Genomic DNA, 22,091 nt, shown 5'->3' with positions numbered 1-22,091 from the left:
TGCTTGTAGAAAAAGTGTGAGCTAAGCATGGGTGGACGTTTGTTAGGACGTTAGGGGTGTTAACGTTTAGTGAAAATGTGGGTTCAAGACCGTTAGTGACGATCACCTTTTTCACTAACGTTTCAAACCAAAATGATCCACGTTAACTTCAACGTCAGTGGCACTAACGTGACCGCTAACGTTGCCTCTTGGTCCTTCGCAAACGTTATTGGCATTCACCTTTTCCAATAACGTTGCCTCTTGGTTTTTCGCAAATGTTATTGGCATTCACCTTTTCCAATAACGTTGCTCTTTGCCTCTTTTTCCCACGTTAGTGATCCACGTTAGTGTAACTAACATGGCCCTTAACGTGGGCATGCCTAAGCTTCGAGAGTGTTAGTGACACTTTCCTTTGTCACTAATGCTCCAAACACCCCACCTTCCCACGTTAGTGCCTCCCGTTAATTGCATTAACGTGACCACTAACGTGGTGGTGATTGCCATCTCCAACGTTAGTGACAAAGGTGAGTGTCACTAACGTTGGCCTATCATGCTTAGCTCCACGTTACTCTTCACGTTAGTGGTCAAAACGTGACCACTAATGTGGGCACTATTGGCTTAGTACAACATTAGTGACAAAGGTGAGTGTCACTAACGTTGACAATTGCTTTATCCTCCCACGTTAGAGTTCACGTTAATTGGATTAACGTGACTCTTAACGTGGCTAAGTATGCCTTTTTGGAACGTTAGTGGTATTCACTTTCATCACTAATGTTGGAGCTCTCCTTCTCCTCTACGTTAGCTACCACGTTAATGTAATTAACGTGGCAACTAACGTGGCTATGATGGGTTCGAAGGCGTTATTGGCGATCACTTTTTCCATTAACATTACAAGCTTATTCCCATTCCACGTTAGTGGTCACGTTAATTAGATTAACGTGGCTACTAATGTGGCTCTTTCTTTCTTCCTGTGTCCTGAAATCAAGCAAATAAAGTGCATTAAACTCTATTCCAAGGCATGAGATCATGCATTATCCATTTTATCATTAAATTCCTGCATAATTCTCATGAAACTATGTAAAGTTCACAATGTTCGCTTGAATCAAGGTGTAAGTGTATTTTTATCCAAAACTTGCTTATTTACTAAGAAAATGCATGAAACTACCCTAAAACAGTAAAGAAAAGGTCAGTAAAACTGGCCAAGATGCCCTGGCATCACAACACCAAACTTAAAGCTAGCTTGTCCCTAAGCAAGTATTGAAACATAGGAAAGATGAACGAAAGAACAAGATAAATAATTCATTATTATAGAAGTCAAGTTCTGGGTCTATGGGGTTTCATGCATAGCAACTTAGGTTCATTCCTTTACTGGTTTTTAGGTCCTTATCATGCTCTTGAATACTTGCTTGATTGCATCCTTTGAGACTTCTTATTTATTGATCCTCCCTTCTTTTCTAGGGTTTATTGCATTCTTTTTAGGCTAAGTGCTCTGTGAGAGGGCGACTCTTTAAGATAAGCTTTCAGCCAACACTCCCGAACCAGTTGGTTCAAGGTGCTAGGTGTTAAGACACCCCTAAGGACTTACTCCCTTAAGTCTCTTTCCCCCATACATGCACACCACAGGCACATGGTTTGTTATTTTTCTTTCTTGAGACCTTGGTGTCCAGCACCTCTTTGGGTTACTAAGTGCTTTGTAGCAAAGGTTGCTCTTGATAGTGGACTTTCAACTGATAATCCCGGGTTAGTTAACCCAAGTTACCAAGTGATAAGGCACCCTTGAGAGCATATTCATCCAAGCATATCCCTTGCACAGGAACACCACAGACACATGCCTCAAGATTCAAACCCTTGGTGCCTAGCCTTATTTCTTATTTTTTTCTTTCCTTTTCAAACTTTTGTTATTTTTTTTCTCTTTTCTTATTAGGATCTTGTTGTTTGGCTAGTCTCAAAGGATGTGTTTCAAGCATGTGATTTAGAGTATATAGTTGCCTATATACCTTGTTGGTGAACCAACTTAGCTAATTAATTACCATACCACAAACTTAAGAACTCACTTCACAAAGGGTTCAATTGCGGATGCAAGTTCATCACTAGGAGGGATTGATTCATGATCATCATCACCAAGGGAGCCTGCCTCTTGATCTATTCCATCCAATTCTTCATAAAGAACATGCCTTGGAGGTTGTGCACTATCCTCCTCAACATCAATTTCAAGCTTATTGGAGGAATACTCTACAACTCTAGATTCCCATGGAGGTTCAACGTCTCCTAAGTCTTCAACCACTTCTTCCTCTTCAACTATTATGGCTTCCTCCACTTGTTCCAATACAAAGTCACATTCCTCATTGTCCACTGGAGTTTCTAGTGTCTCCTTCATGCTACGCTCTTTATTAAATTCTCCACATGTAGCTATGGGAGTTCCTTGAGTGTCCAACTGTTGGGAGGCTAATCGATTTAATACCTCGGTAAAGGCAACAGTGAATTCTAGTACCCTTTATTCATCCTTTCTTGCCCTTGAAGAAGTACACCAATGGTTTCATTCATTAGAGATTGGGGTGGTTGGAAGGGTTCATCGCATGGGAAAAATAGTTCATGATAGGAAGACGGTTCTTCTTGATAAGAATAAGGAGATGATGTATATTGAGGTGATGGTTCTTAGGAGTAATTGTGTTGGAATGACGGTGGTTTTAAGTATGGTTCATAAGGCTCATAGGGTGGTTGGTATGCTGGATATGGGTTAGGGTCATATGGAAGTGTTTGGTGGTAAGGGGCTTGTGAGTATGGTGGTTCAAAGCTATGTTGAGGAGGGGGTTCATAGGCGTATGGTGGTGGTTGTTGATAATCAAAAGAGTGCTCACCATAACCATTATCTTGATATGCTTCTTGGAATGGCTCTTGGTCATAGTATGTTGGTGGAGGTTGTTGCCAAGAGGATTGATCAAATCCTTGTGGCTCCTCCCATCTTTGATTCTCCCATCCTTGATGCATGTTCTCATTGTAATCTCCTCTTTCTGCAACATGATTATAACCAAACTCATAACCAAAGGGGTGAGAGTTCATAGTAGCTAAAGAAAAATAAAAACAAAAACTAGTAAAAATAAGCAACTAATTCCTAAACTGAGAAGAACTAGCAAACAAGCAAAAAGAAAATATTTACAATAACCAATAATAAGGCACATGTTTGCAATTCCCCGGCAACGGTGCCATTTTGATGAAGGGACTTTTGTGTGATCTAGAATTTTACAATAAACTCTTGTTGCAAGTATAGTTTCTAGACCAACATAATCCTTTTATACAAAAATTATTTGTCACAAGTAACAAACCCAATAAAAATAAACCGAAGTATTCAAACCTCGGGTCGTCTCTCAAGGAATTGCAGGGAAGTGTATTTATTATTGGTTATGAGATTTTCTGAGAAATTTGTAATGAGGAGTGGAAAAATAAATAATTATAATTTAGAGCAATGAAAATTAACAAGAGGTTTTATGTAATTAAATAAAAAGCCTTGGCTAGGAGAAGATTAATCGGAAGTTCTATCCTTGTTTGCTTTCCCAAGATTAATAATAATAGGTTGTTGTTTCTACTTAGTTAACCCTCAACAAATGAAGGAAAGTCAAGTAGTTAAGATAACTCCAATTCACAAGTCCTAATCCTCTCCTTTGGGAAGATTAGCATTAGTGACTAGAAGGTCAGCCAACAACTTCCAATTACTATTTAAATCTTGAGTATTCCAACTCAAGGGTCTCCTATTAATCAACTCCAAAGTCAAGTTGAGAGCCTACTCTATTGACATGAATGCCATTTTCGCATGCATGAAAAGGGAGTAGGGGAGGAAGACATGGTAATAAAACTTAATTGAAAATAATCAACAAAGAAAGAAATTAAATAGAAAAATACTCTTGCATTAATAAATTCCAAAATTGAAGATATCCATATGTAACTCTGAACAAAGTAAATAGGGATTAAAAGAGTAAGAAAATAGAAAACAAACTAGAATGATAAAGACTTCAATGGAGGTAGTAACTCTGTCAATATCCAACTCAAAAGCATAAAACTAGGAATCCTAAAACCTAGAGAGAAGAGAGAGCCTCTCTCTAGAAAACTACATCTAAAGCCTAAATTGTGAATGAGAAGTTGTTCCTTGATTCCCCCACTCTGTAGCCTCTAATCAGTGTTTTCAGGCTTGAAACTGGGCCAAAAATAGCCTAAAAATCATCCCCAGCAATTTCTGATACGTACAGCACGTGGCTCATGCGCGCGTACGCGTCATGCACGCATAAAACATTGGGTTGCCTCCTGTTAGGTGACGCGCACATGCAAAGCACGCATACGCGTGGATAGTGCACAGACTCCTGGACCGGAGTCTTAGACTAGCATTGCACTGATTCCTGGAATTCTCATTAAGAATTTTGATACCTTTTTCCACTTAATTTTCGAAAAACACAAAAAAAAATTACAAAATCATAAAAATAAAAAATATTTGATGTTTCTTGCTTAAAGTCTAGTGTCTCATCTTAAGTTTGGTGTCAATAGCATGCATTCATTCATGTGTCTTAAGGGTCTTCAAGTAATTCTTGATGATTTCTTACTCTGATCTTTGAATTCTTTTGGCTTGAGTGTTTATGTGTTTCATATAGTGTCAGTAGTACACAAACTGCTAAGTTTGGTGTCTTGCATGCATTGTTATTTGATTCTTGTTGCATTTTGATTAGTAAAAAAATCCAAAAATATTTTTAATTTGTGTCTTTTCAAGTCAATAATACAAAGAATTGAAGATTCAGAACATGCTGCAGAGGAATTATACAGAAAAAGCTGAGCATTCAAAAATGCCCAGTGAAGAAGACAGACTGGCGTTTAAACGCCAGCCAGGGTGCCTGGTTGGGCGTTTAACGCCCAAAGAGGTAGCATTTTGGGCGTTAAACGCCAGAATGTATACCATTCTGGGCGTTTAACGCCAGGATGGTGCTAGGGGGAAGAATTTTGTTTTCAAATCAATTTTTTTCAAGTTTTCAAAGTTTTTCAAAATCAAATCTTTTTCAAATCATATCTTTTCAATCAAATGTTTTCAAAATCAATTTCTTTCCTTTTTCAAAGATACTTACTAACAATTAATGATTTGATTGAACATTTTTTTGCCTTTTCTGTTAAGGAAAGTTTTATGTTTGAATCATATCTTTTCTTGTTAGGCACGTCATCAAATTTTTTTAAAAAAAATCATATCTTTTCAAATTGTTTTCAAATCATATCTTTTAAAATTGTTTTCAAATCATATCTTCTCAATCACATTTTTTTTACCCAATCATATCTTCTCAACCACATCTTTTTCAAAATAGTTTTCAATCAAATCATTTTAAATTTTAATTTCAAAATCTTTTTCAAAAATCACTTTAATTCTTTTCCACTTTCAATTTTCGAAAATTATTAACATCTTTTTAATTGAATTTTCGAAAATTCTCTTCCCTCCTTCCCACATCCTTCTATTTATGGAGTACTACTCCTTCTTAATGCACAATTCGAACTCTATCTAATCAAGTTCGAATTCTTCTACCTTCTCTTCTTCTATTTTTCTTTTCCTCTGACACTTCAAGGAATCTCTATACTGTGACATAGAGGATTCCATATTTTCTTGTTCTCTTCTCTTTCATATGAGCAGGAGCAGAGACAAAGGCATTCTTGTTGAAGCTGACCCTGAACCTGAAAGGACCTTGAAGCGAAAGCTAAGAGAAGCTAAGACTCAACTCTCTGTTGAGGACCTGACCGAATTCTTCAAGGAAGAAGAACCCATGGCAGCCGAAAACAACAACAATGCCAACAATGCAAGGAAGGTGCTGGGTGACTTCACTGCACCTACTCCTGATTTTTATGGGAGAAGCATCTCTATCCCTGCCATTGGAGCAAACAACTTTGAGCTTAAGCCTCAATTAGTTTCTCTAATGCAACAGAATTGCAAGTTCCATGGACTTCCAATGGAAGATCCTCATCAGTTCTTAGCTGAATTCTTGCAAATCTGTGACACAGTCAAGACTAATGGGGTTAACCCTGAGGTCTACAGACTGATGCTATTCCCTTTTGCTGTAAGAGACAGAGCTAGAATATGGTTGGATTCTCAACCTAAAGAAAGCCTGGACTCTTGGGAAAAGCTAGTCAATGCCTTCTTGGCAAAGTTCTTTCCACCACAAAGATGGAGTAAGCTTAGAGTGGAAGTCCAAACCTTCAGACAGAAGGATGGAGAATCCCTCTATGAAGCTTGGGAAAGATACAAACAATTAATCAGAAGATGTCCTTCAGACATGCTTTCTGAATGGAGCATCATAGGAATTTTCTATAATGGTCTCTCTGAACTATCCAAGATGTCTTTGGATAGCTCTGCTGGAGGATCTCTTCATCTGAAGAAGGCGCCTACAGAAGCTCAGGAACTAATTGAAATGGTTGCAAATAACCAATTCATGTACACTTCTGAAAGGAATCCTGTGAACAATGGGACTAGTCAGAAGAAAGGAGTTCTTGAGATTGACGCTCTGAATGCCATACTGGCTCAGAACAAGATATTGACTCAACAAGTCAATTTGATTTCTCAAAGTCTGTCTGGAATGCAAAATGCACCTGGCAGTACTAAGGATGCTTCATCTGAGGAAGAAGCTTATGATCCTGAGAACCCTTCAATGGAAGAGGTGAATTACCTAGGAGAACCCTATGGAAACACCTATAATTCTTCATGGAGAAATCACCCAAATTTCTCATGGAAGAATCAAGAGAGACCTCAACAAGGTTTCAATAACAATAATGGTGGAAGAAACAGGTTTAGCAATAGCAAGCCTTTTCCATCATCCTCTCAGCAACAGACAGAGAGTTCTAAGCAGAATACTTCTGACTTAGCAACAATGGTCTCTGATCTAATAAAGACCACTCAAAGTTTCATGAATGAAACAAGGTCCTCCATCAGAAATTTGGAAGGACAAGTGGGACAGCTGAGCAAGAAAATTACTGAACTCCCTCCTAGTACTCTTCCAAGTAATACAGAAGAAAATCCAAAAGGAGAGTGCAAAGCCATAGACATGGCCGAATATGGAGAGGAAAGAGAGGAGGAGGACGCCACTGAGGAAGACCTCAGTGGGCGTGTACCAATCTCCTCTGAGTTCCTCAATGAGGAACCATGGGAATCTGAGGCTCAAAATGAGACCATAGAGATTCCATTGGACTTACTTCTGCCATTCATGAGCTCTGATGAGTATTCTTCCTCTGAAGAGGATGAGTATGTCACTGAAGAGCAAGTTGCTAAATACCTTGGAGCAATCATGAAGCTAAATGACAAGTTATTTGGAAATGAGACTTGGGAGGAAGAACCACCTTTGCTCACCAAAGAACTGGATGACTTGTCTAGGCAGAAACTGCCTCTAAAGAGGCAAGATCCTGGGAAGTTTTCTATACCTTGTACCATAGGCACCATGACCTTCAAGAAGGCCTTGTGTGACTTAGGGTCAAGTATAAACCTCATGCCCCTCTCTGTAATGGAGAAATTAGGGATCTTTGAGGTGCAAGCTGCAAGAATCTCATTAGAGATGGCAGACAATTCAAGAAAACAAGCTCATGGACTTGTAGAGAATGTTTTGGTGAAGACTGAAGACCATTACATCCCTACTGATTTCATAGTCCTAGAGACTGGGAAGTGCATGGATGAATCCATCATCCTTGGCAGACCCTTCCTAGCCACAGCAAAGGCTGTGATTGATGTTGATAGAGGAGAGTTAATCATTCAAGTGAATGAACAATCCTTGGTGTTTAAGGCCCAAGGACATCCCTCTATCATCATGGAGAGGAAGCATGAAGAGCTTCCCTCAAAACAGAGCCAAGCAGAGCCCCCACAGTCAAACTCTAAGTTTGGTGTTGGGAGGCCACAACCAAACTCTAAGTTTGGTGTTGAACCCCCACACTCAAACTCTAAGTTTGGTGTTGGGAGGTTCCAACACGGTTCTGAGTATTTCTGAGGCTCCATGAGAGTCCTCTGTCAAGCTAATGACATTAAAGAAGCGCTTGTTGGGAGGCAACCCAATGTTTTATAGCTAACTATTTTCTTTTGTTATTTTATCTTTTTTGTAGGTTGATGATCATAAGAAGTCACAAAAACAATGAAAAAAGCAAAAACAAAATGAAAAACAGGAAGAAAAACAGCACACCCTGGAGGAGAAGAAGCTGGCGTTCAAACGCCAGTAATGCTAGCTGTTGGGCGTTTAACGCCCAGTCTGGCACCATTCTGGGCGTTTAACGCCAGAAAGGGGCACCAGACTGGCGTTAAACGCCAGTAAAGGGCAACAACCTGGCGTTAAACGCCAGGAATGGGCACCAGCCCGGCGTTTAACGCCAGAAATAGCTCAAAACGTGATTTTGAGCAACACTTGGTGCAGGGATGACTTTTCCTTGACACCACAGGATCTGTGGACCCCACAGGACCCCACCATCACTCTCTCTCTTCTTCCCCCATTCACCAATCACCTCAATACCTCTTCCCCAAAAACCCTTCACCTATCAAATCCCATCTTTCTCTTCACCACTCACATCCATCCTTCATAAATCCCCACCAACCTCACCCTTCAAATTCAAACCACTTTCCCTCCCAAACCGACCCATAATGGCCGAACCATTACTCCCCCTCTCTCCTATATATACCCTTCTTCAACCCTTCATTTTCACACAACCTAAACACCCCTTCTTTCCCTTCTTGGCCGAACACACCACCTTCCCCCTCTTCCTCATTTCTTCTTCTTCTACTCTCTTCTTTCTTCTTTTGCTCGAGGACGAGCAAACATTTTAAGTTTGGTGTGGTAAAAGCGTTGCTTTTTCGTTTTTCCATAACCATTTATGGCATCCAAGGCCGGAGAAACCTCTAAAAAGAGGAAAGGGAAGGCAAAAGCTTCCACCTCCGAGTCATGGGAGATGGATAGATTCATCTCAAGGGTGCATCAAGACCACTTCTATGAAGTTGTGGCCTTGAAGAAGGTGATACCCGAGGTCCCCTTTTCACTCAAAAAGGGTGAATATCCGGAGATCCGCCATGAGATCCGAAGAAGAGGTTGGGAAGTGCTTACCAACCCCATTCAACAAGTCGGAATCTTGATGGTTCAAGAGTTCTATGCCAATGCATGGATCACCAAGAACCATGACCAAAGTGTGAACCCGAATCCAAGGAATTATCTCACTATGGTTCGGGGGAAATACTTGGATTTTAGTCCGGAGAGTGTGAGGGTGGCGTTCAACTTGCCTATGATGCAAGGAGATGAGCACCCTTACACTAGAAGGGTCAACTTTGATCAAAGGTTGGACCAAGTCCTCACAACCATATGTGAAGAGGGCGCACAATGGAAGCAAGATTCAAGAGGAAAGCCGGTTCAATTGAGAAGGCATGACCTCAAGCCCGTGGCTAGAGGATGGTTAGAGTTCATACAACGCTCAATCATTCCCACTAGCAACCGGTCCGAAGTTACCATAGACCGGGCCATCATGATCCATAGCATCATGATTAGAGAAGAAATAGAAGTTCATGAGGTTATAGCCCAAGAACTCTACAAGGTGGCGGACAAGACCTCCACTTTGGCAAGGTTAGCCTTTCCTCATCTCATCTGTCACCTTTGTTATTCAGTTGGAGTTGACATAGAGGGAGATACTCCCATTGATGAGGACAAGCCCATCACCAAGAAAAGGATGGAGTACACAAGAGACCCCTCTCACCATGAGATCCCTGAGATTCCTCAAGGGATGCACTTTCCTCCACAAAATTATTGGGAGCAATTAAACACCTCCCTAGGAGAGTTGAGTTCCAACATGGGACAACTAAGGGTGGAGCATCAAGAACACTCCATTCTCCTCCATGAAATTAGAGAAGACCAAAGAATCATGAGGGAGGAGCAACAAAGACAAGGAAGAGACATTGAGGAGCTCAAGCACTCCATAGGATCTTCAAGAGCAAGAAAGAGCCGCCATCACTAAGGTGGACCCATTCCTTGATTTCCTTGTTCTTTATTCTTCTGTTTTTCGATTTTTATGCTTTATGTTTATCCATGTTTGTGTCTTGTGATCATTAGTGTCTTAGTGTCTATGCCTTAAAGTTATGAATGTCCTATGAATCCATCACCTTTCTTAAAAAAAAAAAAAAAAAACGTGCTTAATTGATAAAGGAAAGAATTGCATGAATTCTGAATTTTATAATAGTTTAATTATTTTGATGTGGTGGCAACACTTCTGTTCTCTGAATGTATGCTTGAACAGTGCATATGTCTTTTGAACTTGTGGTTCATGAATGTTGGCTCTTGAAAGAATGATGAAAAAGGAGACATGTTACTGAGGATCTAAAAAATCATTAAAAATGATTCTTGAAGCAAGAAAAGGCAGAAAAAAAAAGAGAGAAAAAGCAAGCGAAAAAAAAAAAACCGAAAAGAAAAAAAAGAGAAAGAATAAAAAAAAGAAATAAAGTTGTGATCCAAGGCAAATAAGAGTGTGCTTAAGAACCCTGGACACCTCTAATTGGGGACTTTAGCAAAGCTGAGTCACAATCTGAAAAGGTTCACCCAATTATGTGTCTGTGGCATGTATGTATCCGGTGGTAATACTGGAAGACAGAGTGCTTTGGGCCACAGCCAAGACTCAATAAATAGCTATGTTCAAGAATCATCATACTTTACTAGGAGAATCATTAACACTATCTGGATTCTAAGTTCCTAAAGAAGCCAATCATTCTGAATTACAAAGGATAGAGTGAGATGCCAAAACTATTCGGAGACAAAAAGCTAAAAGCCCCGCTCATCTAATTAATACTGATCTTCATAGATGTTTTTGGAGTTCATTGCATATTCTCTTCTTTTTATCTTATTTGATTTTTAGTTGCTTGGGGACAAGCAACAATTTAAGTTTGGTGTTGTGATGAGCGGATAATTTGTATGCTTTTTGGCATTGTTTTTAGTATATTTTTAGTATGATCTAGTTAGTTTTTAGTATATTTTTATTAGTTTTTAATTAAAATTCACTTTTCTGGACTTTACTATGAGTTTGTGTGTTTTTCTGTGATTTCAGGTATTTTCTGGCTGAAATTGAGGGACCTGAGCAAAAATCTGATCCAGAGACTCAAAAGGACTGCAGATGCTGTTGGATTCTGACCTCCCTGCACTCGAAGTGGATTTTCTGGAGCTACAGAAGCCCAATTGGCGCGCTCTCAACGGCATTGGAAAGCAGACATCCTGGGCTTTCCAGAAATATATAATAGTCCATACTTTGCCCAAGATTTGATGGCCCAAACCGGCGTTCAAAGTCACCTCAAGAAATTCCAGCGTTAAACGCCGGAACTGGCACCTAATTGGGAGTTAAACGCCCAAACTGGCACTAAAGCTGGCGTTTAACTCCAAGGAGAGTCTCTACACGAAAAAAGCTTCATTGCTCAGCCCAAGCACACACCAAGTGGGCCCGGAAGTGGATTTTTATGTCATTTACTCATCTATGTACTAGTTTTCTATAAGTAGGACCTTTTACTATTGTAAAAAGAGACTTTTGGTAGCTATCTTTGTTTTATGCTATCTTAGATCATTGGGAGGCTGGCCATTCGGCCATGCCTAGACCTTATGCTTATGTATTTTCAACGGTGGAGTTTCTACACACCATAGATTAAGGTGTGGAGCTCTGCTGTACCTCGAGTATTAATGCAATTACTATTGTTCTTCCATTCAATTCCGCTTGTTCTTTATCCAAGATATCACTTGTTCTTCAACATGATGAAGGTGATGATTGACGCCCATCACCATTCTCACTCATGAACAAGGTGACTGACAACCATTCTTGTTCTACAAGCATCCGAGGCTTAGTGAATATCTCTTGGATTCTTTAATCGGAATCTTCGTGGTATAGGCAGGACCTGATGGCAGCATTCAAGAGAATCCGGAAGGTCTAACCTTGTCTGTGGTATTCTGAGTAGGATTCAATGACTGAATGACTGTGACGTGCTTCAAACTCCTGAGGGCGGGGCGTTAGTGACAGACGCCAAAAGAATCAATGGATTCTATTCCGGTCTGATTGAGAACCGACAGATGAATTCCGCTATGCTGTGACCAGAGCATATGCAATTGTTTTCAATGAGAGGATGGGAGGTAGCTGCTGACAACAGTGAAACCCTACACGAGCTTGCCATGGAAAGGAGTAAGAAGGATTGGATGAAGGCAGTAGGAAAGCAGAGAGACGGAAGGGAAGGCATCTTCATACACTTGTCTGAAGCTCATACACCAATGATATGCATAAGTATCACTATCTTTATCTTTTATATTATTTTCGTTCATCATCATATATATTTGAGTTTGCCTGACTAAGACTTACAAGATGACCATAGCTTGCTTCAATGCTAACAATCTCCGTGGGATCGACCCTTACTCACGTAAGGTATTACTTGGACGACCCAGTGCACTTGCTGGTTAGTTGTGCGAAGTTGTGTAATGCCATGGTATTGAGCTACCAAGTTTTTGAAGTTCATGACCGGGGATTATGAGAGTTGTGAAAAGTATTGTTCACAATTTCGCGCACCACATTAATACTCGAGGTACAACAGAGCTCCACACCTTAATCTATGGTGTGTAGAAACTCCACCGTTGAAAATACAAAAGAACAAGGTCTAGGCATGGCCGAATGGCCAGCCCCCCAAAGAGGGTTCAATCATAAAAACATGATCAAAAGATCTAAAGTGATCCCAAGATGAAAATACAATAGCAAAAGGTCCTATTTGTAGAGAACTAGTAGCTTAAGGTTTACAAAGATGAGTAAATGACATAAAAATCCACTTCCGGGCCCACTTGGTGTGTGCTTGGACTGAGCATTGAAGCTTTCATGTGTAGAGACTTTTCTTGAAGTTAAACACCAGCTTTTGTGCCAGTTTGGGCGTTTAACTCCCATTCTTGTGCCAGTTCCGGTGTTAAACGCCAGAATTCTTGAGCTGACTTGGAACGCCTGTTTGGGCCATCAAATCTCGGGCAAAGTATGGACTATTATACATTGCTGGAAAGCCCAGAATGTCTACTTTCCAACGCAATTGAGAGCGCGCCAATTTGGCTTCTGTAGCTCCAGAAAATCCACTTCGAGTGCAGGGAGGTCAGAATCCAACAGAATCTGCAGTCCTTTTCAGCCTCTGAATCAGATTTTTGCTCAGGTCCCTCAATTTCAGCCAGAAAATACCTGAAATCACAGAAAAACACAAAAACTCGTAGTAAAGTCTAGAAAAGTGAATTTTAACTAAAAACTAATAAAAATATAATAAAAACTAAGTAAAACATACTAAAAACATACTAAAAACAATGCCAAAAAGCGTATAAATTATCCGCTCATCATATATAAAGAAGCTACTATCCAGAAAAAGTCCATTGAAGGGTGGACAAACCATAAAGATGAACAGGGATTGCAGTGCTCTCATTCAACCAGGGCCACTCACAAAGAAGGAGGATCCAGGGAGTTTTCACATTCCTTGTGCCATAGGAGAAATAATGTTTGACAAAGGGCTTTGTGACTTGGGAGCAAGCAACAACTTAATACCTCTCTCCCTCATGAAGAAGCTCCTAATAAATGAACTAACTCCTACTGATGTAATTATCAGATTGGCTGACAAAACTCAAAAACAAGCAATAGGAGTGGTTGAAAATGTGCTGGTTAAGGTTGGGAGCTATTATCTTCCCACAGATTTTGTTGTTCTGGAAATGGATGTGAATCCTATTTATCCCATCATTCTGGAAAGACCATTCCTAGCCACAACCAAAGCACTCATAGATGTAGAGCGAGGAGAGCTAGTGCTGAGAATACATGATGAGCAGCTCACTTTCAATGTTTTCAACCTCTCACAAGAATCAACTCAAGAGAACAAAGAATTAAGAGAAGAGCAGAATGAAGCACTTATACAAGAAACAAACAAGGAAGCACAAACAACACAATTGGAAAACCAATTGGTTGGGAAGCCATGCATTAAAGAAGAACCTCATTCAAAGGTAATCCAAAGGGAACTAGAACCACCAGATTCATGCAGAGGCAACAACAAGGTTCCCTTAGGGAAAGGAGCTATAGAGAACAAGCAAGCATCAAGAGATACAAAGAAGAAAGTTCCAAGGAGATGGAGAAATAAGAAAATTCCTACAGAAAATTTCTCGCCAGGTGATGAAGTGATCTCTACATACTTTCCATCTATACCACCTCACCTCCCCACTATTCCATCTCAGCTGCCTCCTGTGTATACTATCAACAAAATCTTATCCTTAGAGCATATGGAGCTTATCAACAAAGCCAATGGATATAGGTTCACTGCAAGAGGAGAGGATTTCAAGCACCACCAACCACCCTGACAAGGGTCAAATGTCAAGCTAATGATGCTAAAGAAGCGCTTCATGGGAGGCAACCCATGTTCTATACCTCCTTTCTTAAATCTCTAATAATAGTAATAAGGTAATTTCCATGGAATTTCAAATCAATTTTGACAACTAATATAAAGATCCTCTACATGCAATGTATAGTACATGATAAGTTTGGTGATCAAAGCACACCAAGTGAGGTTTGAACACACCCTATGAGGAAGATTTATTCCCCAAACTTGTTGCATCATGTGATCACAAACAAGTTTGGTGTACCAACATGCATGCATAGGAAGCTTAATGGTTGATTGATTTGCATTCATGGAAAGCATTTAATCATGTAAAAATAAAAGAAAAATAAATATTTTGTTAGTTCACAAATTTTTTCCACCAAAAATTTTAAATAACCCATGGCATTTTCTTTTCGTGTATAGGGAATCAAAACGGACATTGATGACACTTGATGGGGCAATTGAAGAAGGGAGATTCGGCCAAGGGAATTTCACACTTGTCTTCATGGGGAATGTCCTTGGAAGTGTTGCCATGCAACATTGGGAATAGATAATTTTGAAGACCGAACCAAGACCCTCATAAAGGAGGTAATCCTTGTGCTCAAATTGCACCAAACCCCAACCGTTCACTATGAAGGCCGTACCATTGATCTACACCATTCAACTATCACCACCAGCCTATATAAAGAACCCTCACCAATCTAGCCCTCTCAAATATTCATCCAACCCACTTCTCTTCTTTCTCTCAAAACACATTTCTCCAAAACACATTCTGCCTCAACCCAACCGAACTCTATCTTCAAACCCCTAATCTTTACTATCTTCGCAATTCAATTCTCACTCATGGCATCATCAAGTTTCAAGAGGCGAAGAGGAAAGGAACCAATGCAGTAACCTTCCTTCGACGCTGGAAGATTCAAAATAGCCTTCAATGAGCTCGAGTTTGAAAGAATAAAGGACAAGAAGATACTGCCCGAATCAACGTTCCAGTTCAATGAAGATGAATGTCCACAAATTCGGGAGAAGATTGAGAAAAGGGGTTGGCAAAAGCTCACTAACCCGGGAGCAAGGGTAAATGCAACTCTCATGAGGAAATTTTATGCAAATGTGGTTAGAGAAGACAAGACCATAACCCCCACCTTCAAAAGCTATGTAAGAGGAACAGAGGTAGATTTCAGTCCAAATGCCATAATTAGAACTCTTTATCTTAAATCTCCACAATTTGTTGAGCTCGGGTACCAAGAAAGAATGAACAATGGCCCCCACAATGATGAACTGGAAGAAATTGTAGGTGACATATGCATTGTGGGATCTAACTGGGAAAGGTATTTGATGCCAAGGCATCTTAGGCTAGTTTCACTAGCATTTTTCTGTTAGTTTTAGTTGTTTTATGCATTTTCTTGAGCTTAAAGTAACCAAGAATGGTTAAATGAATAACAAAGCAATAAACCATCCAAACAGTATGATTTTGATGCAAATTTCATGAGTTTTTAGTTATATTACTTGAATGCTATGAATAAAAGATTTCTCATGAAATTTTGCAAGACTTTGATGCAGTTGTTTGGATGATTTCAGGGAAGAAGAGGCTAGGCAAGGAAGCAACAAAATCAATAAAGGAAGCTTGAATATCACATGTGGAGTTTAAGCTCCAGTTTAAGCTTAAACTGGAGCTTAAACGCCAAAATCATGAAAGCTGAAAGTGGCGTTTAACTTCCAGTTTAACCTTAAACTGGAAGTTAAACGCCAGAATTGAGAAATGCACCAGGGAGCATTCCCACGTTTAAGCTCCAGTTTAAGCTTAAACTGGAGCTTAAACGTGTTCGACTATTTTTTCTCCTCCAGGGTTGCTTTCTCATTTCCACGTTTAAGCTTCAGTTTAACCTTAAACTGAAGCTTAAACGTGTTCGACCCAATTTTCCTCCAGGGGTTGCTTTCCTCATTTCCACGTTTAAGCTCCAGTTTAAGCTTAAACTGGAGCTTAAACGTGTTCGACCAATTCCATCCTCCAGGGTGCTTTCTTCATTTCCACGTTTAAGCTTCAGTTTAACCTTAAACTGAAGCTTAAACGTGTTCGACATTTCACACTCCAGGATTGCTTTCTTCCATTCCCACGTTTAAGCTTCAGTTTAACCTTAAACTGAAGCTTAAACGTGTTCGACAATTTTACCTCCTGGAAGTGTCTGGCGTTTAAGTTGAAGTTTAAGATTAAACTTCAACTTAAACGCCACTATTTGAAAAGGTTTCTGGGCCAAAGATATTGCAGTTTAAGTTAGCAGTTGAGCACAAACATTAACTTAAACACACTCTGGTATGAAACCCAATTGAATATCATGGTTTATGGGATTGGGCCTGAAGAATTGATGAGTCTGGAATTTCAATTTGTTGAGTCATGTGTCATTACTTGATTATCACTAAGTTGGCTCAATGAATGTTACAGAATTGGATCAGCAGCCTCATCAGGATTATGGATCATAAACCCAAAGCAAAAGGAAATCAGGGAAAAGCCTCAAAGCCCAAGAAACACAACAGAAGCTCAATTTAGAAAGTGTATAAATAGGATAGAATTTAAGTTTGAGAAAACACTGGGAACTTTACTGGGAACTTTTGGATCATTTTTGCTAGTTTTCATCTTTTTGTAATTGAATTCGGAGCTATGACTCACTAAACCCCTTTCATTGGGTTAGGGAGCTCTATTGTAATTCAATAAATCAATAATAGTTTTTATCTTCTTCTTCAATCTTTTCTCTTGAATTTTGTTAGAAAGCTTCTCGATCTAATTCCATTGGATAGTTGTCTTGGGAAAGAAGCTATCCATAATTGGAATCCTTCGGAACCTTGGGAAAGGAATGGAGGATTCATGCTAGAGAAGCTTGCTCACAGTGAATTGGATTGGGGTTTGGATGGATATTGTGACATGTAATCCTACCAAATTGTGGTTCATGAAACTGTGTGGTATAATCAGTGATCGAACATCATCTCTTCTTATGAACATTTAAACCAAGGGATTGGGAATTTGTTTGTTTTTAGAGAGAATTGGTGAGCCAAGGGATTGGGATCCAATCATATAAGATTGCCAAGCAAAATTCAATGAATGCAATGGTTGAGGAAGGGATAAAAATGTTTTGATTCGGAGATCTCAATATCTCCTGAAATCCAATGAATTCCCCATTTCCGATCTATCACTTTCTTTTTACATTCTGCAATTAAATTCATGCAATCACCCCCGATCCCCTTTTAATTTCAGCAATTTAGATTCTCGCTCTTTAATTCATGCAATTTAAGATTCCGCACTTTCAATTTCTTGCCATTTACGTTTCCCGCCAATTTTACATTCCGCAATTCTCATCTAAATCTTGATTCCGCTCAACTAGAACACACTTCTAATCCGAATTGCTCATTCAACCAATCCTTGTGGGATTCGACCTCACTCTATTGTGAGTTTTTACTTGACGATAACCGGTGCACTTGCCGGAAGGAATTTTTGCCGATCGTGCAATTTCCTAAAAATCGTAGCTATCAAGTTTATAGCAACATCAAGTTTATGGCGCCGTTGCCGGGGATTGGTTTTCGATTGACAATTCTCAAATTGGAAGTTAACTAGATTGAGCATTTTTCTTGTTTTGTTAATTCAGTTCAAGTTACTTGTTGAATTTTAATTTCTGCACTCTGTTACTTGTTTTCTTTCTTTATGCCTTTAAATTCAAGCAACTAACTCACTGACCCACTAACTATTTGAATTAATTCCTCAATTGCTCTAACCATACTCTTCCATTAACCAAGAGTATTTCACTTGTTTGTTGCCTGTGCTGTGCTCTTGTATGACAGGTAGGAGAGGAGAGATATCAACTCCTCCATATACCGAACCAGAGAGGACCCTTCACAGACTTAGAAGGGAAGCAAGAGGGAAGAGAGTACTGGGAGAAGAAGAATCTGAAGGAGAATCTGAGGACAATTTTGAGGAAGCTCTAGATCTCAACATGGATAGAGAAGTTCACAACCATGAGAGAGCTGATGGAAACAATGCCATTCCCGAGAGGAGGGTTCATGGTTCATACATAAACCCAACCTCTGGGAATTGTGGTAGCAGCATTCAGAAACCACCCATTCAGGCCAACAATTTTGAACTCAAACCACAGCTAATATCACTGGTGGAGGATCATTGTTCATTTGGTGGGAGTGCTAATGAAGATCCAAACCAACATCTCACAAAATTCCTGAGAATTTGCGACACTGTGAAGTCCAATAGAGTCCAGGAAGATGCCTATAAACTGCTCTTGTTCCCATTTTCACTTAGGGACAAGGCAGCTAAGTGGCTGGAATCATTCCCAAGGGGAAGCCTAACAACCTGGGATGAGGTGGAAAGCAAGTTTCTGGCACGTTTCTACCCCCCACAAAAGGTCAATAGGCTTCGATCTGAGGTTCAGACTTTTAGACAACAAGATGGTGAAACTCTCTACGAGGCATGGGAGAGGTTCAAGAAGTTGACAAGGAAATGCCCACCAGACATGTTCCATGACTGGGTGCAATTGCATATTTTCTATGATGGACTTTCTTATGAATCAAGGAAGGCTGTAGACCATTCATCAGGAGGTTCATTGAACAGGAAAAAGACTGTGGAAGAAGCCGTTGAAGTGATTGAGACAGTGGCCGAGAATGAGTACTACTATGCTTCAGAGAGACACAACACTAAGGGAGTCATGGAGCTGAACCATGTTGATACAATTCTAGCCCAAAACAAGGTGTTTGCCAAGCAACTAGTAGAGCTCACCAGGAAATTAGGAACAAATCAAGTGGCTGCAATACACACACAAGATCAAGAGGAGGTAAGCACTGAAGGAGGTGATTAGGAAGAGGCCAACTATATGGGAAATCAACAAAGGCAACCATATGATCCACATTCCAACACTTACAACCCATGTTGGAAAAACCACCCAAACTTTGGGTGGGGAAACCAGCAAACCCAACCACAAAACCACAAACCTTACAACTCCAACCAAAGATCATACCAAGCCACACAAAACACCTACTCCCAACCACCATATCATGGCCAAAATAATCAACCTGCCCAACCTAATCCGAACCAACAATTTCAAGATCAATTAAACAGGATAGAAAGAATGCTTGCAACCATGGGTCAAGACATAACCGAATTGAAAGCCTTTAAGGAAGAAGTAAATTCTAACTTGCAAAATCAAGGAGCTGCCATCCAGAAGTTAGAAAATCAAATTGGGTATTTGTCTAAGCAAACCCCTGGGCCAAGCGTTTCTCATACTGCCAAGGTTATTGCAAGGGAAGAATGTAAGGCCATAACCCTCAGAAGTGGAAAGAAGCTAAAGGAGATCTCAAAGGAAACCACAGAGGATGAAGCAAAGGAAAATGTGAGAGACAAGAAACAGGGACAATCTTCTACACCCTCTGCAACAAAAGAAAAAGAAAAAGAGGTCCTGAAGCCTTATACACCCAAAGCACCATATCCTCAACGTTTGATGAAAAGTGAAAAGGATGGCCAATTCTCCAGATTTTTGGAGATTTTCAAGAAGCTTCAAATCAACATTCCGTTTGCTGAGGCAATAGAGCAAATGCCACTCTATGCAAAATTCTTAAAGGAATTAATGACCAAGAAGAGAAGCTGGAGAAATGAGGAAACTGTGTTGTTGACTGAAGAATGCAGTGCCATCATTCAACACAAATTGCCTCAGAAATTGAAGGATCCAGGCAGTTTCCAAATCCCCTGCATCATAGGAGAAGTCATGGTGGAGAAGGCCTTGTGTGACTTAGGAACCAGTATCAATTTGATGTCTCTAACAATGATGAGAAGAATGAAGATTGAGGAAGCCAAACCAACAAGAATGGCCCTCCAATTGGCAGATCGAACTTTTAAATTCCCTCATGGGATAGTTGAGGATTTGTTGGTGAAAGTGGGAGATTTTATATTTCCCGCCGATTTTGTGGTGTTAGATATGGAGGAAGAAGCCAAAGCTTCGATAATCCTGGGAAGACCCTTCCTGGCTACTGCTAGAGCCATCATAGATGTCCAAAAGGGTGAACTCACTCGTAGACTACATGATGAGCAATTGGTGTTTAACGTATTCAAGGCAATGAGCTATCCATCAGAATCACTAAAGGAATGCATGAGGGTGGATGTAGTAGACATTGCAGTACAAGAAACCTTTGAGGAAACAACAAAGGAAGTGGCAGAGGAGGAGTTCACCAAGGATATTGAAGTTTGTGACATCAAGGCTGCTGAAATAACCATGCCAAGCATGCCAGAGAGTGTGAAAGAAGAGAAAGAAGCACCAAAACCTGAGCTCAAAGCATTGCCCCCTAATCTCAAGTATGCATACTTGGGTAGTGATGAGAGCCATCCTGTTATCATTAGCTCTGCCCTGAGCCAAGAACAGGAGGAAGAATTGATCAAGGTGCTACAAACTCATCAAGATGCCATTGGATGGACCCTAGCTGATTTGAAGGGGATAAGTTCATCCATATGCATGCATAAAATCTTGTTAGAAGAGGATGCTAGACCCTCCATTCAAGCTCAGAGAAGATTGAATCCCGTCATGAAAGAAGTGGTACAAAAGGAGGTCATGAAGTTATGGCAGGCAGGGGTAATCTACCCCATTTCTGATAGCCCATGGGTTAGTCCCATCCATGTAGTTCCCAAGAAAGGTGGCATAACTGTGGTGCCAAATGAGAGGAACGAACTCATACCCACAAGAACTGTCACTGGGTGGAGGATGTGCATAGACTACAGGAAGCTCAATGAAGCCACCAGAAAAGATCATTTCCCACTCCCATTCATGGATCAGATGCTTGAAAGGCTTGCAGGACATGCTTACTATTGCTTTCTGGATGGATACTCAGGCTATAATCAGATAGTAGTTGATCCAAGAGATCAAGAGAAAACATCATTTGTTTGTCCATATGGAGTTTTTGCTTATAGACGCATGCCCTTTGGATTGTGCAATGCACCTGCCACTTTCCAAAGATGCATGCTGTCCATCTTTTCGGACATGATTGAAAAATTTATTGAGGTTTTCATGGATGATTTTTCTGTGTTTGGAGATTCTTTTCCTAGCTGCCTACACCACCTTGCCTTAGTGCTTAAGAGATGCCAAGAGACCAACCTAGTATTAAACTGGGAAAAGTGTCATTTCATGGTCACAGAAGGAATAGTCCTTGGCCACAAAATCTCTAATAGAGGCATTGAGGTGGACAGAGCTAAGGTGGAACTCATTGAAAAACTACCTCCACCAAGTAATGTCAAGGCAGTTAGGAGTTTTTTGGGACACGTTGGCTTTTACAGAAGGTTTATTAGAGACTTTTCTAAAATAGCCAAACCTTTGAGTAACTTGCTTGTCTCTAATACACCCTTTGTATTTGATAAAAATTGCATGCTAGCCTATGAACTTTTGAAGCAAAAACTTTCCTCTGCACCTATCATTGCCCCACCTGATTGGAACTTACCTTTTGAACTGATGTGTGATGCATCAGACCTTGCTATTGGGGCAGTGTTAGGACAAAGGAAAGACAATTTGGTACATGTGATTTATTATGCCAGTAAAGTCTTGAATGATAACCAAAGGAATTACACAACCACTGAAAAAGAACTCTTGGCAATAGTCTTTGCATTTGACAAATTTAGATCCTATCTCATTGGATCTAAAGTCATTGTCTTCACTGATCATTCAGCTTTAAAATACTTACTTGCTAAACAAGAATCCAAACCAAGACTTATTAGATGGGT

General features: G+C 40.1%; 2 non-coding genes across 2 annotated transcripts; both read right to left on the bottom strand.

The window, feature by feature from the left end:
• Positions 1–6,167: 6,167 nt before the first annotated feature.
• Positions 6,168–6,275, bottom strand: LOC130978040 (small nucleolar RNA R71). The gene has a single exon (XR_009085704.1). It is a non-coding gene; the product is annotated as a small nucleolar RNA R71 (small nucleolar RNA).
• A 12,472-nt stretch (positions 6,276–18,747) lies between these two features.
• Positions 18,748–18,851, bottom strand: LOC130978329 (small nucleolar RNA R71). The gene has a single exon (XR_009085979.1). It is a non-coding gene; the product is annotated as a small nucleolar RNA R71 (small nucleolar RNA).
• Between the last annotated feature and the right edge of the window lie 3,240 nt (positions 18,852–22,091).

The sequence above is a fragment of the Arachis stenosperma genome, chromosome 4 (assembly GCF_014773155.1).
Source record: "Arachis stenosperma cultivar V10309 chromosome 4, arast.V10309.gnm1.PFL2, whole genome shotgun sequence".
Lineage (NCBI taxonomy): Eukaryota > Viridiplantae > Streptophyta > Magnoliopsida > Fabales > Fabaceae > Arachis > Arachis stenosperma.
The sequence above is the reverse complement of the archived record's forward strand: the minus strand, read 5'-3'. Positions and strand labels throughout refer to the sequence as shown.